General features: G+C 32.7%; 1 long non-coding RNA gene across 2 annotated transcripts; it reads right to left on the bottom strand.

Annotated features, from left to right (window-relative positions):
• Nucleotides 1–3164: 3164 nt before the first annotated feature.
• LOC136066388 (uncharacterized) lies at nucleotides 3165–4550 on the bottom strand. Of its 2 annotated transcripts, none has more exons than XR_010627859.1 (3): nucleotides 4344–4550; nucleotides 4065–4213; nucleotides 3165–3377 (listed from the first exon to the last, which is right to left on the bottom strand). It is a non-coding gene; the product is annotated as an uncharacterized LOC136066388 (long non-coding RNA). The 2 variants fall into 2 exon arrangements; XR_010627858.1 differs by lacking the exon at nucleotides 3165–3377 and adding an exon at nucleotides 3620–3815.
• Nucleotides 4551–24302: the final 19752 nt, after the last annotated feature.

Below are 24302 nucleotides of genomic sequence, written 5' to 3'. Positions count from 1 at the left end.
GATGAGTTTAGACTTTTTAGCCCCACCTGCAATATAGTGAAAGAAAGTGGAAATTATTTTTGAAAAACTAGGCAATGTGATTTTTGTTATGTATTAAGAGTTTGGATTATGTTGTTATCTATTAGACTATTAGCATTAAAGACTTGATTTGTATTACTACTAAATATTTAAATTTATGAATATTAAAGACCTTTTGTTTTGTTTTGACATTGTCTTGTTAAAAACATTGGATATTATTATTTTGTCCTTACTAAAAAATAGTTTTATTTGATGTGATAAATTTATTTGTAATTTTTAGTATATTTATATTAATGAAATGAGTTAAAATAATGTAATAGGTGTGAGGTGGGGCAGCATTGGGTTTCACGGGGTCCTAAGGGGTGGGAATGAGGTAAGGAAGTTTGCCCTGTCATGCGGGGCAGGATAGGTACAAGGCAAGACAAAGCCATACGAGGTGGAGATGAAGACCTCATCCTTCGGCCTCACTCCATCCCATTGCCATCCCTAGCACTCTTTGAATGGACAGTTTTTATTTTGGGTTTACAAAGAAGGCATGCCAAGTGTTTGAAAAAAGTTCCTAAAGAATTTCAAATAGGGGCAGCACTAGCAACCTTCTAGTTTTGACATTGTATTTGAAGGAAGCATGCCAAGGCCAACTAGCAAACAGAAGGCAGTAGATCGTTGTGTTATCTAAATTTTGTATTTTTGTGTTACCTAAGTTTCTTTAGAGATGGAAAAAAGACAATTGTATCTCATGAAAATGCTTGTTAGCAACTACAAAGGATTTGCTTATTTCAAAAGTTCAGTTAGATATATTTACTTCTTTGTGAATATTCTTTTTAGATCAATAAAAATTTCTTATTAATGTTAGAAATCTCTTGATGACAATATTTTATTTTTGGTAAAATACTATTTTGGTCTCTAAACTTTACCAAAATTTTGTTTTTCGTCTCTAAACTTTAAAAAGTTATTTTTTTCATTCCTAAACTTTGTTAAAAAAAAAAAAAAAAAAAATCAATAGTTCAGAGATAAAAATTGGGATGAAAAAATAACTTTTTTAATAGTTTAGGAATGAAAAACAAACTTTTGGTAAAGTTTGAGGACATGACAAATCTTTAAAAAAAAAAAAGTTTAAGGACATGAATAAAATATTTTCAATAATTTAGGGATGAAAGATGAACTTTTCAATAGTATAGAGACAAAAGATGAACTTCTTAAAGTTTAAGGATGAAAAATAAACTTCTGATAAAGTTTAGGGACCAAAATAGTATTTTACCCAGTATTTTATTGATGTAAAATGAAATACAAGAATATGAGCATTGCATGTAATAGAACAACTACGAACCTTCTAAAAACCAAGTACGATACAACCAATAGTGCACACTATTTGATACATAGATATTTTATGTTAGTGAGTTAACGGTAGAGACCAAATTGACTGCAAATTAAAAATAAAAATGATCAAATTGACTACTATCAAAATGTAAGAATCAAATTAAATGTGACCCTAAAAATGTATGGTCTAAAATGATATTTTTACATTTTTCTTACTTTATTCTTGTAATATTCTGTTAACAAGTGCTCTTAGAGCAATTGTTAATAAAATTTATTTTAAAAAAGTTTTAACACTAATTTCATCGAAAATATAAAAAGGAAGAGTTGGGGCTGGTTTTGTTTGACAAAACGACCATACAAGCATAAAACGGCAAGGAGAACATAAACGACACGGCCGTTTGGTCATAACATTTGGGACACGAGGGAACAAAGAACGGAGTTGGTGACAATGGTGAGAGATACTTGCTCGGCATGGGCTTTACTGTGGTTTTGTATGGAGGGGATTTGTTTGGTTTTGATATTTGATACTCTCTGTGCCTAAGAAGAGAGTAGGATAGCTTAAAAAAAAAAAATAGCTAAAAACGAAACTATGGCGTCGCAGTCTAGAGGTTTTGAATAGTATTTTCACTTTTTGGGTTTTTTTGGTCTTCTGAATTGGACTCTTTATTTCTCGTATTAACTTTGAATTTTGGATTTTTTTTCTCATTCAACTCTGGGTATATCTTGACTTTTTATTCACTTTCAAGTTGAAACTTTGTTTAATTTTTCCTTTTGTTTACACGATAAATAGCAAAATTTTGATGGCTTTGAATTATAAATACTAGGTGCTCATCTGATCATTGATCGAGTTAGGAAAATGAATCATGACAATGAATATTGCGGTTTAAGGTAAAATGAAGTGCTCTGCCGTTGGTCAAAGATTTTTCCTTTTTAAACTTTGTAATTTTCTTTTTGGTTCTTGATCAGGTAAAGCAAATGGTAATTGCCATTTTGATAGAATTTAACATGACATAAATCTCGAGGCTTTCGTTGACAAGATAAGCATAGTCATCTGGGAGCATATTAGTATTCATAAGATCACTCTTGCAGATACAACAATAAGGATGGTAGAATCAATAGAGAAGAGTGCAGGGATTTTGTTCTTCGAAACAGACTCTTCCTTATTTGAAGTATGCAGCTTGCCCCCATGTCTTTACATGCTATTTCTTCTCCTAACTTAAGACTCTTATATGAATCTATTTTCCCAACTATTTTGTAGATTCCATAAATCTTTAAGAAATATGTTTGTTAATATATTAGAGTTTAGTTTTTAACTCACGGGTTGAAAGGGTGTTCTAAGCTTCGGTTCCATGCCGAGTTGCTTTGAATTTAGCAAATTTAGAGGACTTAGCTAATAAAAAAGCTTTTGATTCATGAAAGATTGTTCATCATCATTGATCATGGCTAAAAAAAAATGGTGGCCACTGTGCTTTCTTCAATGAAAAGAAAGGTCAGGATGGTGGCATACAAAATTTATTATTACACCCCACAAGCTGGGCAATTAGCACAATTTTTATGATGTAATTCACAGCCTGCATTGTTCAATTTTTTTAATTCACAATTTTTATGGTAAAGAGCAGGTATTCAAGCCTTAAGCCCTTTTTTTTTAGTGGAAGTTAAAAGAGCAGTTGAACCTTAAACGTGAGATGGTGAAATTAAAAGCCCAAATTTTAGAATTTTTTACCAAAAAATTTTAAAAATATCAATTTAACTTCAACAATTTAAAATTGAGTGATTTTACTTAGTTAAAATAATACTATTATTAAAACTTTTTAAAAAGTACATGAGGGTACATTCGGAAAGCATCTTAAATAGATAGTAGTATAGATAATTAAAAACACACACCCACAGGCCACAGCCATGCCCTTTTGATTTACTTGAATAATCTTAAAACATCAGGTGTTATGAAGGAAGCAAAGAAATCAAGGGTCAATAAGAGTTTTAGGTCCTTCCATACCAAGGTAGGAGAAATTTACAATAAGCTTAGCAAAGCATATTATCACCTGCATTTCAATAATAATTAAAAAAAAAATGCATGTTATCACCATACCCACCAGTATCCTTGTAAGGTGCTCCAATAACAGTAATTTGAACAAAATGCATGTTGTGATTGTCTGGGGTGATTATTGAAGATTTTGTGCAAGAATTACAGCAAGGAAGTAAAACAGAAAATCAGAAATGCAACAGAGAAATTTAGAGAGAACAAAAAATCAGAAATAGAAAAGAGAAATTTAGAGAGAACAAGTGAGAGAATTTTCTTCTTTATCAATTATTAGCAATTTTTTGAATATACCTTTTTTGTACTTATAAAAAAGAAAATTTACCAACAACTCCACGGTATATTGTCATCATCATCTTTACATTTTTCATACTTCCAGTTTGGGTTCAACTCTCTTGACATGACAAAATGGAAGGTAAACGAGAAGACCACCTTTTAAGTCCTATGGTGAAAGCATGTTCAAAACTAACAAGTTATTGTACATCGAGGATTAGTCATCAAAATTAAGAAAGACATTACTAGGAGACCAAGAAATCAATCAGTAATAGGCAACATTATAACAATTTCTGGCAGCAATAACATCTAAATAGATAATAAACCTAAGAATCAAGATATAGATAAAGCAAACCAGTTTAACGAAATAATCCAAGATGAAATACAGAATAACAAAATCATACATATTCTATTTTACCTTTTTTTTCCTAGTCCCCCAATTCCAATATCAAACTCGCTTGTGAGTACATTGGCACCTAAGAACTTGTTAGGACCCATTTTCTTTCTCCGCCTCGGATTGATAGTTCTTTTGGGCTTCATTCTTTTAGAATGAGATGGCTCACTGATCTAACCAAATAGAGAGGAAAAAAAAATCATCTCAAATTTATTAGCTACACAAATATCTACCATCAACGTGATATATGAACCCAAAAAAAAAAAAAAACAAACAAGGAAAAAAAATGAATGGAGTACTCACTGAGCAAGAAATAGAGAGGTGTAGATTTAGCTGTCGCTAAGAGGAGGGGGCTTTGTTTCGGCTGATGAGAACAAGAGAGAAAGGAGAGGGTTAAAGAATTTAGAGAACTTAAAAGGTCTCTTTGGGGCAATAGGAGAGAACGACAGCTTATTATATAGAATAAGAAGTAAGAAATCTTCAGGAAAAAAAAAAAAAAAAAAAAAAAAAAAAAAAAAAAAAAAAAAAAAAAGAAAAGTAAGAAATCAAAAATTTTAATAACACAACTTTTTGCTGCAACATTTACGTCAAAATGCGTGAGTTGGTAGAGAAAAAGGATAGGTTTATTGAAAATGACAAAATATCATAATTATTAGAAATCAAAAATTTTAATAACACAACTTTTTGCTGCAACATTTACGTCAAAATGCGTGAGTTGCTAGAGAAAAAGGGTAGGTTTATTGAGAATGACAAAATGTCAGAATAATTATGATATTTTACCTACTTAAATTTACTACCGCACATTTATAAGTTATGACTCACAACCAGTCATGACAGGTCAAAAATATAAGAAATTATTGGGCGTTTGTTATTATTGTCTAGACAATAATTTTCAGTATTTAAATAATATTATTTTTTTTTATTTTAAGAAAATATTATTTATTGTTTTATCTACATTTTAAAAATGTATAAATTTTTAAAACTACTTTTAAATAAATTTATCAAAAAATTGAATTAGTAAATTAATAAGAGTATAATAAGAATATTAGTAAATTAATGACTTTTATTTTTAAAAACAGGACAATATTTTGAGACATCTTAAAATAAAATAGAGGACAAACAAAGTGGGACGGAAGAAGCATATTTTTATATACTTTTTCACCCTTACATATTTCTACAAAACAACAACATTATTAAAAATCTCTTCATATGTTGTCTTATCCATGTAAATAAGATGTGAAGGTGAAATGGCACTTATTCATTGGTGTTGTAGGATTTCACATGAACCTCATTGGCGGGATGAGATGACTTTTATTTTTTGGGTGAATAAATGGATGAGATGACATTGATTTATGGAGTATCTACCGAACTTGGTTGGTTATTGTATTTAAAGAAGCGTTTTACTGCTATATGCCTTGAAGAGAATGGTTGATGTTAGTCAGTGCTGTTAAGACAATAGTTAATGATGTATTTTAAGAAATTTTTGACATTATTTTTATAAAAAATAGAAAAAAAATTATTAATTTTTTTCTTTTTCTATAATTTTTTTTTAATGGATTGCTAACGAATATCCGGATATTCGTTAACATTTCCAAATATAGCTGCCTTCTTTGGCATTTCCTTCGTGGATGAAAAAGATAAAAATTAAATAAGTAAATTTGCTGAACTGATGGCAGGTATAGAAGATTTTTGTGGCTCATTCTGATGCTTGCTTAGTGGAATGGAGCCCCATAATCTTTTTTCTACTCTTTCTTTTGTCTTTTTTCTTGGGCTCTGTACAAGTATGGCCAATTCTACGTGTAGGCTCTTTCAAACCTTTGTGGGCCTTCATACCCGTTAGTGGGCTTTTGTACCAATTCATGGATTTCTTTGTCCGTGGGCTTTTGCGCCTATTGGGCTTAGATGCCCTTTAAAATTTGGGTAGCAACAATATTTTATAGGACAACATTGGTATTCTGTCATTTAATTGTAGTTCTATGGCTAAGATGTCCATTACTTATGAGTGAAAATTGAAGTAATGCCCTCTTAGTATCTCATTCTCCCATTCGCTCTTTCTCTATTTGCCTAGGGGAAAAAACAAGAAGAAGAGTATAATAGGTGATATGTGGAGGAGTTCAACAATGTTGATCGAGGAGGTAAATTATAGTGTTGATTTTATTGATAGAAATCTTTATCATATAAAGTTGCTTGTAAAAATTGATAAATTTTCTTTGTACCAATAACATAAATCTCAATGAGAATGATATAGGATTGAAGAGTAAAAAATTGAGACCAATGACTATGTGCTACAAACAATGCCTTCATTGAATCGTTATCACAATAGTTAACTAGAACGTCTACATGTATCACAAAAGAAAAGTGGCAAGGAATTTTTCATAGGTTATTATGCCTATAAGAATCATGTTTTTTTAATTTTTTTTATACATTAATACAATTTCTATACATGTGACACTAACTTCAAAAATATGCATCCATTTGTGGGTTCTTATTACCTCAATTGGTAAAATTTCTTACAGTTGAATAAGAGATTTAAAGTTCTTCACATCAAATATCAATTGAGGTATTGGTCTGATGATAAAAAGGTATCATGAGGAGCAAATATTATAAGTTGAAACTCTCTTAAAATATATATATATATATATATTCATTTCCCTGTGCCCACAAGCATAGAGGATGACTTTTACCTTAAAAACAATATATAAAAGCCATAGAGGATAATTTTTCTCCAAACATTACCTTCAACAATTTTTTATTAGTCTTTTTGTTTGATTCTAGCAGCTTAGAGTTGCTAATTAGTTACTGCATATTGCATTCTGCTTGCATGGAAATCTATGGTCCGCCGCTCAATATGCTTTGCAAAGATTACCTAAAAGCGGTCAAACTCCAATATATTTTACAAAAAAACTATCCAAAATGTTGTCTAAGATACTTCAAATTCTTGTATCACCCCTTGAAGCAATGAAGCCCTACATAAAAAAATTTTAAAAAAAAATTGACATAATCTTAGAAAAAGTGATAAACAAAACCATTTGTCTTATCCATAAAAACATATACACTCAAGTGGGTTAGGCATACCCATTATTAAATTATCATGATTTCCACAATAACTCAATCAATAATATAATATTCACATTATTTCCTTGAAACTTTTATCACAAATGAAAATAAATATATTAAAGGTTAGATATAAGAATCTTTTAAAATATCAAAATATAATGCTACAATAACATAGACCTCACATTATATACTCTCTTTTATAAGATTTAGACTCTATTCTTCACATAAAAGCATCACTTCTTCATGTTTGACCAACATCAAACAATCAGAAGAGTTTCATTAAACTGGATGGTTAAAGGAAATTTATATATGGTAAACATCCTCACAGAAGTACAAAATTAGGATTGAGATCCCGTACAATCCCTAGGATTTTATCAAATTTCAACCATTCATTGAATCTGATGCTTCAGAAATTGACACATCATTAAGCCACGTCAGCAACCGACGATGTGTTCCTTTAGCTTCACTTTCTCGTTTCAACTATCAACTATTTACCCTCTCCTCTCAATTTTTCAAAATTTCAGTCTCTCTCTTCCGTTCCACCAAACCTATCAGGGACATCCATGGCCAAACTTCCACTTCCATGGCTGAAGTTAAATAATGGTCGCAATTATGTATCTACTTCTAGTCTAACTATTGTAATTACTTGCTGTGAGTGAGGTCAATGTGATTTTTTTCTGTTTTTTGGGTGGGCACTTGAAAATGTTTGATGAAATGCTTCATAGAGTTTTAGTATATCTCTTTGTATTCTGTCTTTTTTCTTTTTTTTTTTGTGGATTTTCATGTTAGTTTGGTGCTAAGATTGTGAATTTGTGATTATAATTGAATTTATGTGAGTGTTGTATCTTTGGAAAATGAGATTGTGAAGAAGAAGAAGCAGTCAGTGGAGGTTGATGATACAAGCGTGTACAAAATGGTTCAAAAAATAAAAAGTAAATATCTGATGACTATTAGTTTGTGTTTGAGGATCAGATTGATTTTATCAAAGCATCAGTTATGGATGCTTGCAATATTGATAATGAGGGGGTGTCCAAGTTGCTTGAGAAGTCTAAGGCAAAATCAGCATTGGATGCACACAACCAAGACAAGTTGCTGCAATGAGTGTTGCTGCTCGAGTTTCTCAAGAAATGGGTGTCAAACTAGGCCATGTTGTAGGTTATTCTCTATCTGTTTTGAAGGTTGCACTTCAGAAAATACTATTTTGAAATATATGACAGGTGGAATGTTGTTGCGAGAATTTATGGCTAAACCAGATTTGGAAAGCTATAGTGTGTTAATGGTGGATGGCCTTCGGTTGTAACTGAATGTTTTCAAAGTAGAACTTATTAGTTGTTACGAGCATTCCCTTATGTATTGAAGCCATATTTTGTTGTCAAAAAGGTAATTTTCAGTATCAGTAAAACATTGAATGTATTCTCTAATTTTAACACTTAAGTAGTTTCATTGTTTATTTACAAAAACTTTTACAAGGATTTAGAGTACAAATGAAGAAGAATGTAATAAAATATTGTTATTCTTTTGTTTATATTGGTTTTGAGAGTTTAATAAATGTAATTGATTGTGTAAATTTTATTTATAATTTCTTGTAATGCTTCAAATTGAACAATTTGATGTTGCCTATACGGTCACGAAGTGATGCAAGAGTTTGATTTAAGAATGAACAAAACTTTATTGAAATGTGCACTTTGATTACATGGCTATTAGAACAAGAGCCCTAATTATATATATATATATATATATATATTCATGGACAATGATTTATTTCACTCAAAAAAGAACCTAAAATTTGCGAGCAAATTCTGTAAAGATGCAAGTTGAAGCCAAAGTGTAATAAACAAGATAATACCCATGCAAAATACTTCCATTCAAAACAATTTTTTAATCATCAAAATGGTTGCTAAAGGTAAATGTTGAAGTTTCTACATCTATCCAAAAAAATATATATTTCTACAGTACTTCTTCGTAATGGTAAAACTTATACAAGTGTGAAAACATGTGGTCTTCGCTAATATAAAACAATCTAAACTTCAGCACTAATCCCTCCAGCACCTGCCTTTTTTCGCTCTCAGAGATCAAAAGAAGAATAGCATACTTATAATCATGCCATTCAACCTAACAGATGAACAAAGAGTGATTTTAATGATAAACATATTTGAAAATTTTCAATTAACAGCAAGCACGGGTAAAGCCATAAGATCATTATCATTACTAATTATGTAAGTTTGTTGAGGGTTTAGTTTAGGAACTTCCATCTCAAGAACTCAGCTAAGGGACCAAAATTAAAAGTGAAATACAAAGCAGATCATATAGTTCGAATGTTCATGAGATGCATTTAATTTCTTTGTAATCAATGTCGTAATATAATAGGTGCATAGCCCAATTTTAATGGGGAAATCAGACAATAACAAATGCATTTTGCATTAAGGAGAAGTAAAGATGAGATATTCACCAACTGAAACAAGGCATTGAAGCAAAATTAGGCTCCACTAAAGGTTGTCACTGAAAGAATCTAAAAAGAGATCCAAGGTATTTAGTGGCAAATGTAGGTGAAAATATTTTGGCAAAAAAATTTTATTCAAGACAAGCCAATTAAATTTACAACATGCTCAAACTGTTTAAAGCTTATGTGATGGACAAAAACAACAGGGAGCACCAACTAGACAAAAGAAAAAGAAAAAAATAAACGACAGAATACAAAGAAATAAACTAAAACTCTATAAAGCATTTCATCAAACACCTCCAATGCCCGCCCAAAAAACAGCAAAATCACATTGACTTCACCCTCAGCAAGGAATTACAACAGTTAGACTAGAAGTAGATATATAATTGCAACCATTATTTAACTTTAGCTTCATGTATTTTACTCATACCAACTTTATTTAACTTCAACTTTTATCATTCTTAATCATGTGTAGCGGTAGAAATATTATTCCAACAAATAGTCAAGGTAACCTTAAATAAAGGAAAACAATTTACCGGTGAATGGTGATATTATCCCAAAAACAAAACAAAAAATGCAAAATAAACACACAAAACCTTAGGTATTGTACGGGATTTCAATCCTCAAAATTATATCAGCTGTAATTAATACAATACTTGTTTAAATAATAACTTCATATGTAAAGAATTAATAGGAACACAAATGATATAGGTTTGTACCAGTAATATAATTTTTTTTAACACACATATTTTTTTTTTAAAAAAACTTATAAAATGAATATCTGAATCACTAACCAAAACCAGTTTTGCACATTATGAAAGTAATCAATGAATGGGGAAAAGGATTCATAAATCTGAACAAAATTTTCTCACTAGATCCAATCACGTTGTTTTTTGGGTTGCCCTTTTAAAATATGTGGTCGCTAAATCACTGTCAGTGTATGGCTGGTTGATTGTTAAAAGTATTTAACTTAGAAATAAGCCAAGAACGGATTAATATAGATCTAAAATTCAAAAAAAAAAAAAAAAAAAAAAACAAAAAACAAATATANAACTCCTTAAACTTACCCATTCCCCAAAGATAACTAAAAGCTCTAAAAAAGAAAAAGAAGAGTGAAATCAAGGAAATTTGGGGTCACTAGAAAAGAAAACTTACAGAGGTATGACGATACTCTTCAGCTAATGTGCCAGTCGAACCAAGTTCAAACTATGTGCGTCAATAATAATAATCGCGAAAATGATGAAACCAGGCAAGTCAAACAAGTATTTATACTCTCCCTTAATTTTCCCAAATGAAACCGCTTTCTCATAAAGGCAGAAGATCATGCCGTTTAAAGTGGGGAACGTGGTGCCGTCAAAATTTAATGTGGGCACCCATTAATTCTCGAAACGCTAAAAACGCGCATCGGGCAGTCAAGAAGCCGCCAGCATCAGTATAAACTAAAGTAGGGCCATTCGTCCAGTGGATCCGCATGTATCAAAACCCTCTCCCGTTCGAGGAACGTGCAGCAGAGTTTTGAGGGGCTATTGTGGGGTCCGTGGCCTGATAGCCTCAGTCCTTCATATAGCAGGCCAAGGCCCATGCCGAGGAGAGCAAGCTATTTCTGAGGAGAAAGGAGGAGGCCTATTCTCTTGAATCCACGCCGAGGACACCTTGTCCTCGGCCTGACAAGAGTGATTTCGGGGAGTGGCTAACCCCAAGGTAAGCTGTCACTCTCGCATTTAATGCACTCAACTAACCCCCCCTGGCCGCATTAATGGAGAGGTAACCCCTTGGCAGGATAACGTTGGTCAGAGTGAGCCACTTGAGTATCGATAAAGCTTCCGATGGGATGGACGACCAGAGAAAAAGGCGAATAGACAATCAACAGATGGAAGCAAAAGATAGGAAGATTAAAACTATAAAAGGAGAACTAGTAAAGCAAACAAAGGGGGGGGGGGAAAAAGGAAGGGCCTCCTCGGCCACAGGCCGAGGAGCATTCCCTCATTCATAAGAAAATACTTAGCCATTTTTAAAGAGAAGTTTGGGCATGGTGATCAACGGCCAGCACCTAAGCCTGTCAGCCCACTCTCTATAAATGTATTGTTTGGGCTTGTTGGGCTGAAAACCCAACACTCAAATTGAGTCCTTACACAATATGTTATGTAAAATACTAGTTATCTGTCATGTAGAACATTAGTTATAATAAAAGTTGTGACATTTTATGTGTTACTTTTTTTTTTTTAATAAGACATTTTATGTGTTACTAGAATTACTGTTGGCAAGAGATTTCAAACCAAGGTTTTAAAAATTGAATTGGACTGGCCAGTTTGACCGGTTCAACTAGGAACCAAATGCCAATTCGGTCTAGTAAAAAATGAGATGAACCAGTAAAAATTAGGAACCTGCCTCTGGTCCGATTTTTAAAACCATGTTTCTAACCCAACATCTTAAGAATATCATGATGCCGTAGGAACAACTAAGAGCCCGTTTGGAATGTTATGCAAGTTTCAGCTTATTTGAGTTATTAGGTTCTTTTTTGTACTATTCATGAGTCATATTGTACTATTCAACTAACTTTTAACCTTTTTTTTTATTATTCTTTTTCACTTTCAGTAAAATATTTTCATTTTCGGCAATGGTTTTAAAAACCGAATGGGTCAAATAACTAAAAAAGGGATTGGTTCTTGGTTTAACTTGGTTCTTGACCAGTTTTTCTCGATTTTGACGGATTTTTTTTTGTTTTGACCTGATCGATTCTTGGTTCAGATCCCAATTAAACCAGCCGACCTGATTTGGTTTTTAAAACAATAGTTTCAACTAATTAAATTGTTCCCAAATAGATCCTAAAGATAACCTCTTAATACAGAAAACTGAATACACTTGAGATAATAATTAGATATTAGAAGAATTCTAGAAACGTAGAAAATAATAATAATAACTTCCTCTTCTTCTTCTTCTTCTTTCTTTTCATTTCTTTCTTCTTCTTCTTTTTTTTTTTTTTTTTTTTTTTTGGGAGAAAGAACTGATGACTTAAATACTTACTGATAAGAAATAACTCCAAAATGAGACATGCATGTAAATAAGGTGAGAAGGTGAGATGGTACTCATTCATTGGTGGTGTAGGATAGCACATAAACCCCATTGGCTGGATGAGATGACTTTTTTTTTTTTGTTTTTTGTTTTTGTGGTAAATATCTGGATGAGATGACATTCATTTATATCTACCTAACCTGTTTGGTTATTTTATTTAAAGAATATAGCTGCTTCTTTGTCATTTCCTTCATGGTCCTGCACAACCAAATCAATAACGTACGGAAAAAAGTTATGATAATTATGATGCAAATTTGCTGAAGAACTAATGGATTTATCATCAAGACCACGTGGCGAGTTCTAAAGCCACTAGCAAGTCACGATAAACTGGATTCTGACCTTGACAGAAAGTTGGTGACCCATCAGTATTCCTGCCATTTACATTTATATAGTCTTAATTTTTTTTTTAAGTATTTAGATAGTCTTAAATGTTCATTAGATACTAATTTTTGTGATTCTCAACTGCTTTCAGTTGCTACAAAGCAAATATTTGGTTCATTTTAAGATGCACCATGCAGCTTTTTTTGATGCATCATGCAGCTGGTGATTACAAAGCAGCTGAGTTAAACAATGGTAAGTGGGCATAAGCTCTGAAACCTGTTAGAAGGTGCTCATTAATGCCAAAGCTAGAACTAGAAATTGTGTTTATAATGCTTCGGAGAAAGATCTATTGGAATGGGTCAAGGGGGTATTTTGTAGCATTCAATAAGAAAGTTAATAGTGAAATGCTTCAAGCCCTACCAAATTGCTTTATTATACCCTTCTATTTCTATGAGAAATTTTTGAACATGTGATTTAAAATTTTTATTTGATAAATTAAGGTGGAAATCAATGTTTGTGCCTTTTGTCTAGTACTCCTATTTGTGCATTTTGGATAGAATAATGTTAGAGATATTAATTTTTTTTATAAAATAATTTTTTTATAATGTTAGTGAGTGATTATTGGTAAAAAAAAAAAAAAGTGATGTTAGTAGTGAGTTTAGATAAAAATTATTAAAAAATTGACTATAACAATAATTTGTAAAAATATTGTAACATAGTTTGTGACCGTAACATTATTCTTCTATATATGCCCTACAACAAGACAAATCAGTCAAAATTTTCAAATCCTGTTGCCTATGTGATAGTTTGAGCTACATCTATGGGAATAATAAGATTTTGCCTGAATGCCTATCTTTCTTCTAATTTCATCTCTAAATTTGCTCCCCACATTAAACAGTAAAATTTATTCTCAAAAAAAAAAAAAAATTAAATGGTAAAATTTGATTTTTGTCCAAGTCTATAAGTGACATGATTTGGATAACGACTTTAAGGTAAAGAACCTATTATTTTTGTTCTCTTCCACTCAAAAAAAGGGGTAAAAAAAAACAGGAGTATAATTAAGGATCAAACTAGATTTCCTTCTCTAAAGAACAAGAATTGAATTATGTGCCTCAGCAATCAGATTTAAGACAATTCGTTGTTGTTGTGGTGTTTTTTTTTTTTTTCTTTTTTCTTTTTTAATTTTTTTTATAATTCAATAGTTACAATATGTAGGAAATTTGATCTCTAAACATTTTTGTTAGAAGCACCAGACAATGGAAGTTGAGTTAATAGATGTCGGGGACGTTTTTGCGACAAGGGCTGAAAATGTGATATTAGCCCAAATCTCCCATTGGATTCTTTAAAGGTGTTTATTGTGGAGAATCAAGTCCAAAATTCCAAATGTACAATAAACAAAAGGCTAATGGTGCTTTGACAAGAGAAAATCAAAATGGTTATAACAAAAGTGTAGAAAAAGTATAAAAACATAACAGGTTTGAAATTTCGACCCACAGTCACACAGAAGAGGAAATTGAGAGAGGTTGTGAGAAAGAAAGGAAGGTTCCCCTATACTCATATTTCCACCCCTAAGGTTCGGAATTGTGAGAATGTTTTCTAGTTCGGTGGTTTTTGCTCTCAAGTTTAGCTCTATGGGAAAAACATGGTTCAACAAGTTTGAAATTTCGACCCACAGTCACCCAGAAGAGGAAATTGAGAGAAGTTGTGAGGAAGAGAGAGAAGGCTCCCCTATACCCATATTTCCACCCCTAAAGTTCGGATTTTTGAGATTGTTGACTGACTGAATGAGTTTTTGCTTTGAAGTTTCAAGTCCCTAGGTAGAACATGGCTGACTTTTTTATGAGCTGAAGAGAGAGTTTTATATAGAGTTTGGGGTGTTGCTCTTGACTGGTTTTTGAGTAGTGGAAGAAGCTTTTATCTCCTATAATACTATTTTGGTGTTTTGACTTGGATTGCTTTTATCTAGAGAAGAGTTTGGTATGCTTTTAGCATGATTTTGAAAATAAAGTGGGTTTTCTTTAATTAGTTGCCTTTGGTCAGAAATTTTAGACCATTGGGAGGCTCACCTAAGTGAGGGCTAGCAAATGGAGTTAGCAATGAGAGCCAACTATGTTTAAAGAAAAAAAAAGTTTGGGCAGAAACTTTGGCCACAGTCACCCAGAGCATAAAAGCTATTTTGGGTGGAAATTTTGGATACAAAACCTCCTTCATGAGCCTGAGGTGCTACCAGTGTCCCTTACCCACTTGGTAGCACGTATGGGCTGGGCTCATGTAAAAGGTCTGAAAGGAACCGACCCATACCCTCCAAACCACATTTCCTCAATTTCCCCATATGTCGCATGGGCTTGGGCATGCTTAAAAGAATAAATAAAATATAATACATGAATTGAGTCCATAAGGAAGTCGACCTTGGTTGAATCGGGTTTGTACGAAATGTGTCGCGAAAATGAGTATCAACAATAGCTCTTGATAAAACACTTTACTATGATCAAATAAATAAGAGGAATTGTAAGTTCTAATTTACTAAAATGATGAAGTTTCTACTCATCAAATAAAGGATTTAAGTTTGAGTCACAAGCAATTCTCAAGGAAAAAGAAAGGTTTGAATCCATAAGGTTAACATGTAAAATAAATAAACAAACAAATAAATAATAGAGAAGAAATAACAAACCAAAATCATAAAAATAAGATTATGTTATATTCTATTCGATGATTCTTATCTTATTGTTCTCTAAAATATTACATATTTGCATGCAAGAGAACGTAAATGCTTTTGGGTTTTGATGCTGATCCACCCACAATTGCTGATTCACTTTTCACTTGTGAATTGTGATAATCATAAAACACCCACAGCCACCATTTCCCAAACAAAATAATGTGGGCCACTTGACAGGTTATGGGGGCCCATATCATTAAAAGGGTATTGGAGGTGGACTCTGGGTTTGTTATAATTTGGACCCTAGTGACTCCAATTCTAAAAGGCGTTGGCTCTATATTAGCTTGGAGCTAAAAATTAAAGACTCATTTTCCCTTTCTCAACAACTGCGTTTGGGCTACTTTAGCCATCCTCAACGGTTGGATATGTCCTCCCCTAACATAACAATGCCTCAATTATTGCAAAAAAAAGCCGTGTTCCTTTTTCTGTTGACCATGACTTATAAGATCCCATTAAAGGATTTAGGAAAATAGATTTTTTTTTTTTATATATAAAATTTATTTTTCTTCCCATTTTCGTAGAGAACGTGAATAAGTGATGAATGTGAAAATAGTAAAAATAAAATAAATTAAGATAGAAAGACAACTGAACCAAGATAATAAATAAATAAATAAAAAGAAAGAAAGAAAGAGAATTATATTGACGTAGTTTGGCCATATAAGAGCATTCTCATCAACAATTGTAAAAATTTTAGCATTTACAATCTCAAAAAACTACTTTTACAATTTTAACACCTCATTTTATAATACACCAAACATCAAATATTCTATTTTTTTACAACTTCATTTAAATATTCTTTTTAAATATTTTTATTCATTTTTTTAATTATTTCTCACTCTCGCTCTGTCTCTCTCTCCCATTGTCTCTCCATCTTTCTCAACCCACACCCAAGGCTAGCCACTGCCAGCCACCACCGCAGCCTAGTCTCACCCCAATACCAACAGCCACAACAGCCACCACATAACCCACCACCCACCCACTCCGATCTCAACCCCAACCAAAACCCACCACCACCCATACTCGACTTAACCCAACCAAACCCATGACCCATCACCATCCACGACCATAAACCCATCACCAAAACCACACCCACAGCCGAACACTACGCCGAACCAAAACCACTACCACAAACCACAAAAAAAAAAAAAAAAAAAAAAAAAAAAAAAATCCTCTGTCACTGCCACCACAAAACCCACCACCCACCCACCTCGATCTCAACCCCAACCAAAACCCACCACCTTGATGCACCATCGATGCCCACTAAATCAGACCCACAAAACCCACCAAATCATGACCACAATCACTGACCACAAACCTTTGAAGCTTAATAGAGAGCAAATGAGTTTCAGAACGAAGGTAACGTGATGAAAAGGGAAGGGAGATGATGCCTGGGTTGTGAGGGAGAACCAGATAACGAGAGGGAGAGTCTGAGAGTTTGAGGGAGAGTCTGAGGAGAGAGATAATTAGAAATAATAAAATATTATACAATCTTACTATAGTGCGCTCTCAAAAATGGGAGTGCACTGTAGCAAGATTACAAATGTTATAACATATACAAGTTTTGATGGAGTGGATTTTTTGGGTTTTAGATGCTAAAAAATAGCATTTATAGCAGTTACAATTGTTGATGAGAATGCTTTTAGAAAGCTAATAGCTATATCTTTTTTAATGAGATTAGACTATTAGACTATTAGTACATGCAAACTTATGGGACCAAAACAACAACAACAACAACAAAAAAAAAAAAAAAAATTAAAAGACAAATGAGAATTGATTTCTCTGTGCTTTTGTATCCTCTATTAGCCCGTTTGGATGCAATGTGAGGGAGAAGAGTAAGGGTCCGTTTGGTTGGAGAAGTGGAAAAGTGGGAGAATAGAAAATGGTGAGAGGATGTAAAAGTGTGAGGATAGAAAAATTTTAATTTTCCTCATTTTTGTTTGGTTGGGAGTGAAAAAAATAGAAGGATGGAAAAGTGAGTTTATATAAATTTACATATATACCCTTATTAAAAAAAATGATGCCCAATTAAAACCTGAAAAGTGATAAACAACCAAAAAAAAAATCAATCACCTAAATTTATTAAAAAATAAAATCATATCCATATAAAAAAAAATCACATCTAAAAAAAAAAAAAAAAAAAAAAGACAGGCAACGCGGACGCCTGCCTAGTAAACCAAAAGAAAAGAAAAAAAGAAAAAAAAAAAGTGGCAGGTAATGTAGGAAAAAAAGAAAGAAAAAAAGTGTGAAGAAAAGTAATGTGAGTGAAAGTGTAATTGTACATTGACATTTTTGTTTAAAAATGATGTCCATTTTTTTTTTCTTCAGTTTTTCTTTATTTTAGAGAAAACTTTTTGGTGGGTAGGAGAGAAAACATCTGGACGCTAGCATTTATTATCCATTCTCTCCGTCCAACCAAACACACTCCAAAAAAATTTTCTTCTCATTTTCTCTCTAAAATTTTCCATCTATTTTATTTCACCTTCAAACAAATACACTTTAAAGCAAAGTTGACTAAAAATTGGCTACAATTTCCAAGATGTGTGGATGAAATTTTTTTCCTTCAACCTGGCCGCTTCGATCCATGTACACCCTTAGTATTGACATTGGCTTTATCCCTGAAACAAGAGAAAATGACTTGCCACGCCTTGTCCATTTCACCTGGTAGGTATTAGANTGTTAACATGTAAAATAAATAAACAAACAAATAAATAAAAGAGAAGAAATAACAAACCAAAATCATAAAAATAAGATTATGTTATATTCTATTCGATGATTCTTATCTTATTGTTCTCTAAAATATTACATATTTGCATGCAAGAGAACGTAAATGCTTTTGGGTTTTGATGCTGATCCACCCACAATTGCTGATTCACTTTTCACTTGTGAATTGTGATAATCATAAAACACCCACAGCCACCATTTCCCAAACAAAATAATGTGGGCCACTTGACAGGTTATGGGGGCCCATATCATTAAAAGGGTATTGGAGGTGGACTCTGGGTTTGTTATAATTTGGACCCTAGTGACTCCAATTCTAAAAGGCGTTGGCTCTATATTAGCTTGGAGCTAAAAATTAAAGACTCATTTTCCCTTTCTCAACAACTGCGTTTGGGCTACTTTAGCCATCCTCAACGGTTGGATATGTCCTCCCCTAACATAACAATGCCTCAATTATTGCAAAAAAAGCCGTGTTCCTTTTTCTGTTGACCATGACTTATAAGATCCCATTAAAGGATTTAGGAAAATAGATTTTTTTTTTTTATATATAAAATTTATTTTTCTTCCCATTTTCGTAGAGAACGTGAATAAGTGATGAATGTGAAAATAGTAAAAATAAAATAAATTAAGATAGAAAGACAACTGAACCAAGATAATAAATAAATAAATAAAAAGAAAGAAAGAAAGAGAATTATATTGACGTAGTTTGGCCATATAAGAGCATTCTCATCAACAATTGTAAAAATTTTAGCATTTACAATCTCAAAAAACTACTTTTACAATTTTAACACCTCATTTTATAATACACCAAACATCAAATATTCTATTTTTTTACAACTTCATTTAAATATTCTTTTTTAATATTTTTATTCATTTTTTTAATTATTTCTCACTCTCGCTCTGTCTCTCTCTCCCATTGTCTCTCCATCTTTCTCAACCCACACCCAAGGCTAGCCACTGCCAGCCACCACCGCAGCCTAGTCTCACCCCAATACCAACAGCCACAACAGCCACCACATAACCCACCACCCACCCACTCCGATCTCAACCCCAACCAAAACCCACCACCACCCATACTCGACTTAACCCAACCAAACCCATGACCCATCACCATCCACGACCATAAACCCATCACCAAAACCACACCCACAGCCGAACACTACGCCGAACCAAAACCACTACCACAAACCACAAAAAAAAAAAAAAAAAAAAAAAAAAAAAAAATCCTCTGTCACTGCCACCACAAAACCACCACCCACCCACCTCGATCTCAACCCCAACCAAAACCCACCACCTTGATGCACCATCGATGCCCACTAAATCAGACCCACAAAACCCACCAAATCATGACCACAATCACTGACCACAAACCTTTGAAGCTTAATAGAGAGCAAATGAGTTTCAGAACGAAGGTAACGTGATGAAAAGGGAAGGGAGATGATGCCTGGGTTGTGAGGGAGAACCAGATAACGAGAGGGAGAGTCTGAGAGTTTGAGGGAGAGTCTGAGGAGAGAGATAATTAGAAATAATAAAATATTATACAATCTTACTATAGTGCGCTCTCAAAAATGGGAGTGCACTGTAGCAAGATTACAAATGTTATAACATATACAAGTTTTGATGGAGTGGATTTTTTGGGTTTTAGATGCTAAAAAATAGCATTTATAGCAGTTACAATTGTTGATGAGAATGCTTTTAGAAAGCTAATAGCTATATCTTTTTTAATGAGATTAGACTATTAGACTATTAGTACATGCAAACTTATGGGACCAAAACAACAACAACAACAACAAAAAAAAAAAAAAAATTAAAAGACAAATGAGAATTGATTTCTCTGTGCTTTTGTATCCTCTATTAGCCCGTTTGGATGCAATGTGAGGGAGAAGAGTAAGGGTCCGTTTGGTTGGAGAAGTGGAAAAGTGGGAGAATAGAAAATGGTGAGAGGATGTAAAAGTGTGAGGATAGAAAAGATTTTAATTTTCCTCATTTTTGTTTGGTTGGGAGTGAAAAAAATAGAAGGATGGAAAAAGTGAGTTTATATAAATTTACATATATACCCTTATTAAAAAAAATGATGCCCAATTAAAACCTGAAAAGTGATAAACAACCAAAAAAAAAATCAATCACCTAAATTTATTAAAAAATAAAAATCATATCCATATAAAAAAAAATCACATCTAAAAAAAAAAAAAAAAAAAAAAGAGCAGGCAACGCGGACGCCTGCCTAGTAAACCAAAAGAAAAGAAAAAAAGAAAAAAAAATAAGTGGCAGGTAATGTAGGAAAAAAAGAAAGAAAAAAAGTGTGAAGAAAAGTAATGTGAGTGAAAGTGTAATTGTACATTGACATTTTTGTTTAAAAATGATGTCCATTTTTTTTTTCTTCAGTTTTCTCTTTATTTTAGAGAAAACTTTTTGGTGGGTTAGGAGAGAAAACATCTGGACGCTAGCATTTATTATCCATTCTCTCCGTCCAACCAAACACACTCCAAAAAAATTTTCTTCTCATTTTCTCTCTAAAATTTTCCATCTATTTTATTTCACCTTCAAACAAATACACTTTAAAGCAAAGTTGACTAAAAATTGGCTACAATTTCCAAGATGTGTGGATGAAATTTTTTTCCTTCAACCTGGCCGCTTCGATCCATGTACACCCTTAGTATTGACATTGGCTTTATCCCTGAAACAAGAGAAAATGACTTGCCACGCCTTGTCCATTTCACCTGGTAGGTATTAGATGTTTTCTTGGACAAATGCACCCATTAAAGCGTTAGGCAAATGAGAAGGACCAATCAGTCAGTCACCAGCTCCTCGTTTATTTCACATGCATTTCAGTTATTTTATTTTGTGGCTTATTCTGATGCTTGCTTTCATAGGTTAGAGCCCCATAATCTTTTTTTATTCTTCCTTTTTATCTTTTTCTTCTTGGGCTCTGTACAAGGATGGCCGATCCTATGCATAGGCTCTTTCATACCCTTCGAGGGCTTTTGCACCAATTTATGGTTTCTTTGTTTGTCTGGGTTTTCGGGCCTATTCCAGACCCCAAGCCAAATGGGCTTAGATGCCCTTTAAAATTTTGGATAGCAACAATATTTATAGGAGGAGAACATTGGTAGGGGTGTGCCAACCCGTCAATCCGCCAAAACTGACTCGACTCAATCCAACCCAACCCAATCTAATCTGTCAGGTTCGGTTGGTTTTTAGGCCTTGGTGGGTTGGGTTGGGTTATAAAATTTTTCTGATAGTGGGTCGAGTTAGGTTTAAGTTATAAAATTTCAAATCCGCCAAACCCAACCCAACCCACCCATATATTTAATATATAATATATATATAATATTATATAATTAATAAAATTTTAAAAATAACCAGCTTTTCCTATCTTATATAAAATCCAATTAGTTCACAAAAACTCTAATAAATTACTATTGTTGTTTAGTCATTAGTGTTGCTTGCCTTTAAGGAATTACATTGATATTAATCTTTGAGTTTTTTTAATATATTAATATTTATATTCTACTCAATTTAATAATAATAATAAAATTTGTCAAACCCATGGGTTTAACCCGACCCATGTGGGTTGGATTGGGTTGGACTTATGTGATGAGTTGGGTTATGTTGAATTTTTTTTGATGGGTTGGGTTAGGTTGAATTTTTTTTGGCCCACTATGGTAGGTTGGGTAAAAAAATCATCTCAACCAGACCCAACCCGACCCATGCACACCCCTAAACATTGGTATTCTATTAAGATGTCCATAGTTTTGAGTGAAAATTGAAGTAGTGTCCTTTTAGTGTTTCATTCTCCCATTCATTCTTTCTCTATTTGCCTAGGGGGAAAAACAAGAAGGAAGAGTATAATAGGTGATATGTGGAGGAGTTCAACAATGTTGACCGAGGAGGTAAACTATAGTGTTGATTTGATAATCGAAAATCGTATGAAGTTTCTTGTAAAAATTGATAAAATTTTTTTGTACCAATAACATGAATTTATGAGAATGATACAAGATTGAAGAGCAAAAAATTGAGACTAATAGGTATGTGCTACGATGCCTTCATTGGATCGTTGTCACAATAGTTAACTAGGACACCCACATGTATCACAAAAGAAAAGTGGCAAGGAATTATTTTCATAGGTTATTATGTCTATAAGAATCATGATTGTTTTACATTAATACAATTTCTATACATGTGACACTAACTTCAGAAATATGTATCCATTTATTCAAGCCCACAAGCATAGAGGATAATTTTATCTAAAAAAAATTTCCATAGAGGATAATTTTTTCTCCATACATTACCTTCAACTATTTTTTATTAGTCTTTTTGTTTGATTCTAGTCTCTAAGAGTTGCTAATTAGTTACTGCATATTGGATTCTGTTTGCAAGGAAATCTATTTCTTTTCTTGATTAAATTTATGTGAAAAATGGGATTGTTTACAAGCTGTTGAATAAATACTTCTTTGGCATTACATTAGCTAATATCTGTGAAAAGGGGATTGTTTTTACTCCTAAGGATAAAAGAGCTTGTAATATGAGAGTGGATTTCATTTTGCTTGCTGCTAATTGAGAAGAAGCAAAATATTTTGTTTGACATGGTTTTTCATTTACCTTCTTTGTTACTATGACTGGCTTGAACAAAATTTGGAGTTCTCACCTCATAGTGATGGTAATTGTAGATCCTTTTTATGTTTTTATGTATATCGTAGTTTGTCGTGCATGATAGAATTTAATTTTGGTGTTTTTGTTATGCGCCTTCTTGTGTACGAAACTTGAAAAAAAGATAAAGAATGATCATGTCATATAATTAACCCTTTCTGTTCTACTTGTTCATCTTGGAAGTTAACAATTAACATGCTGTTTCTTTGAATTAGTACTGGGCCTGGAAGAACTTTTATCATTTAAGAAAGTTGAAGGGAAACTTATAAATGGTTATTTCTTTATTACTAGGAGAACTTTGACATGGTTTCGTTGCTAAAAGTTGCCCTATGTGAAATGCTATCCAAGGTGGCAGCATTTGTAGATATCCTAATTCTGATGTTGAAGAATCTAAGATCTATATTCAGAAAGAGAAGGAAGAAAGGCGATGGCAACTTGATTTATGTTTAGAAAATCATGCTTGACAAGCTCCCATATTGATGAAATTACATGGAAGGAACGAACTTGGAGGTAGACATTTTAAGTTTTTTCACTCATGCATGGTATCCTTGGCTCTGTATAGATCATTGGCCTTGAGAGTTGCAAATTGTTGTTATGTCTTTAAGGTGACGGTGGATTATTCTATGGCTCTAATGTGAGAGTGGCTGGAAGAGAAAAAGATGCACTAATAAGAGTTGCTTTTTATTCTGTAACTAATTTGCAAAAATGTTTTTAACTATTGTTTTGTAACTTTAAGAGTTTATTTCCTCTAATGTTTTTCAGCAATCTCATCACTGGAATACCTCTTTCTGTGACTTGTGATTAGGATTGTAGATAAGCAATATAGTAGACAGGGCAGTAAAAAATTTCAATCTAGTTGCCAATTTGGCAATGTTTGAATTCATTAAGCTACAGCTATAAGAATTATATGGGATGATAAGACGCTATCTTATAGTTTTTCATTGGAGTCTCTTAATTTGTCTATTAATCTACTCCCCACATGTGTTTGATCTGAGGAGAAACCTCAAAAACACATTAATGTATAAGCTACTTCTAACGAACACATTAGTGTACAAGCTACTCCTAAAGAACACATTAGTGTACAAGCTACTCCTAGTGAAATTCAATCTAAAATTAGGATAATTGGAGTCAATTAGGAAATGCCTAATTTTCTTCAGCAGCCAAACATTTTACACACACACAAAAGAACACTATATATAACTTTGGGAGATTATGACTAATTTGTTTCAGAATTATCAGAAATATGCTTATACTAACAAGAATTTAAACATGTAAAAAATTTGAGGGG

The sequence above is a fragment of the Quercus suber genome, unplaced genomic scaffold, assembly GCF_002906115.3.
Source record: "Quercus suber isolate HL8 unplaced genomic scaffold, Cork oak 2.0 scaffold_34, whole genome shotgun sequence".
Classification (NCBI taxonomy): domain Eukaryota; kingdom Viridiplantae; phylum Streptophyta; class Magnoliopsida; order Fagales; family Fagaceae; genus Quercus; species Quercus suber.
The sequence above is the reverse complement of the archived record's forward strand: the minus strand, read 5'-3'. Positions and strand labels throughout refer to the sequence as shown.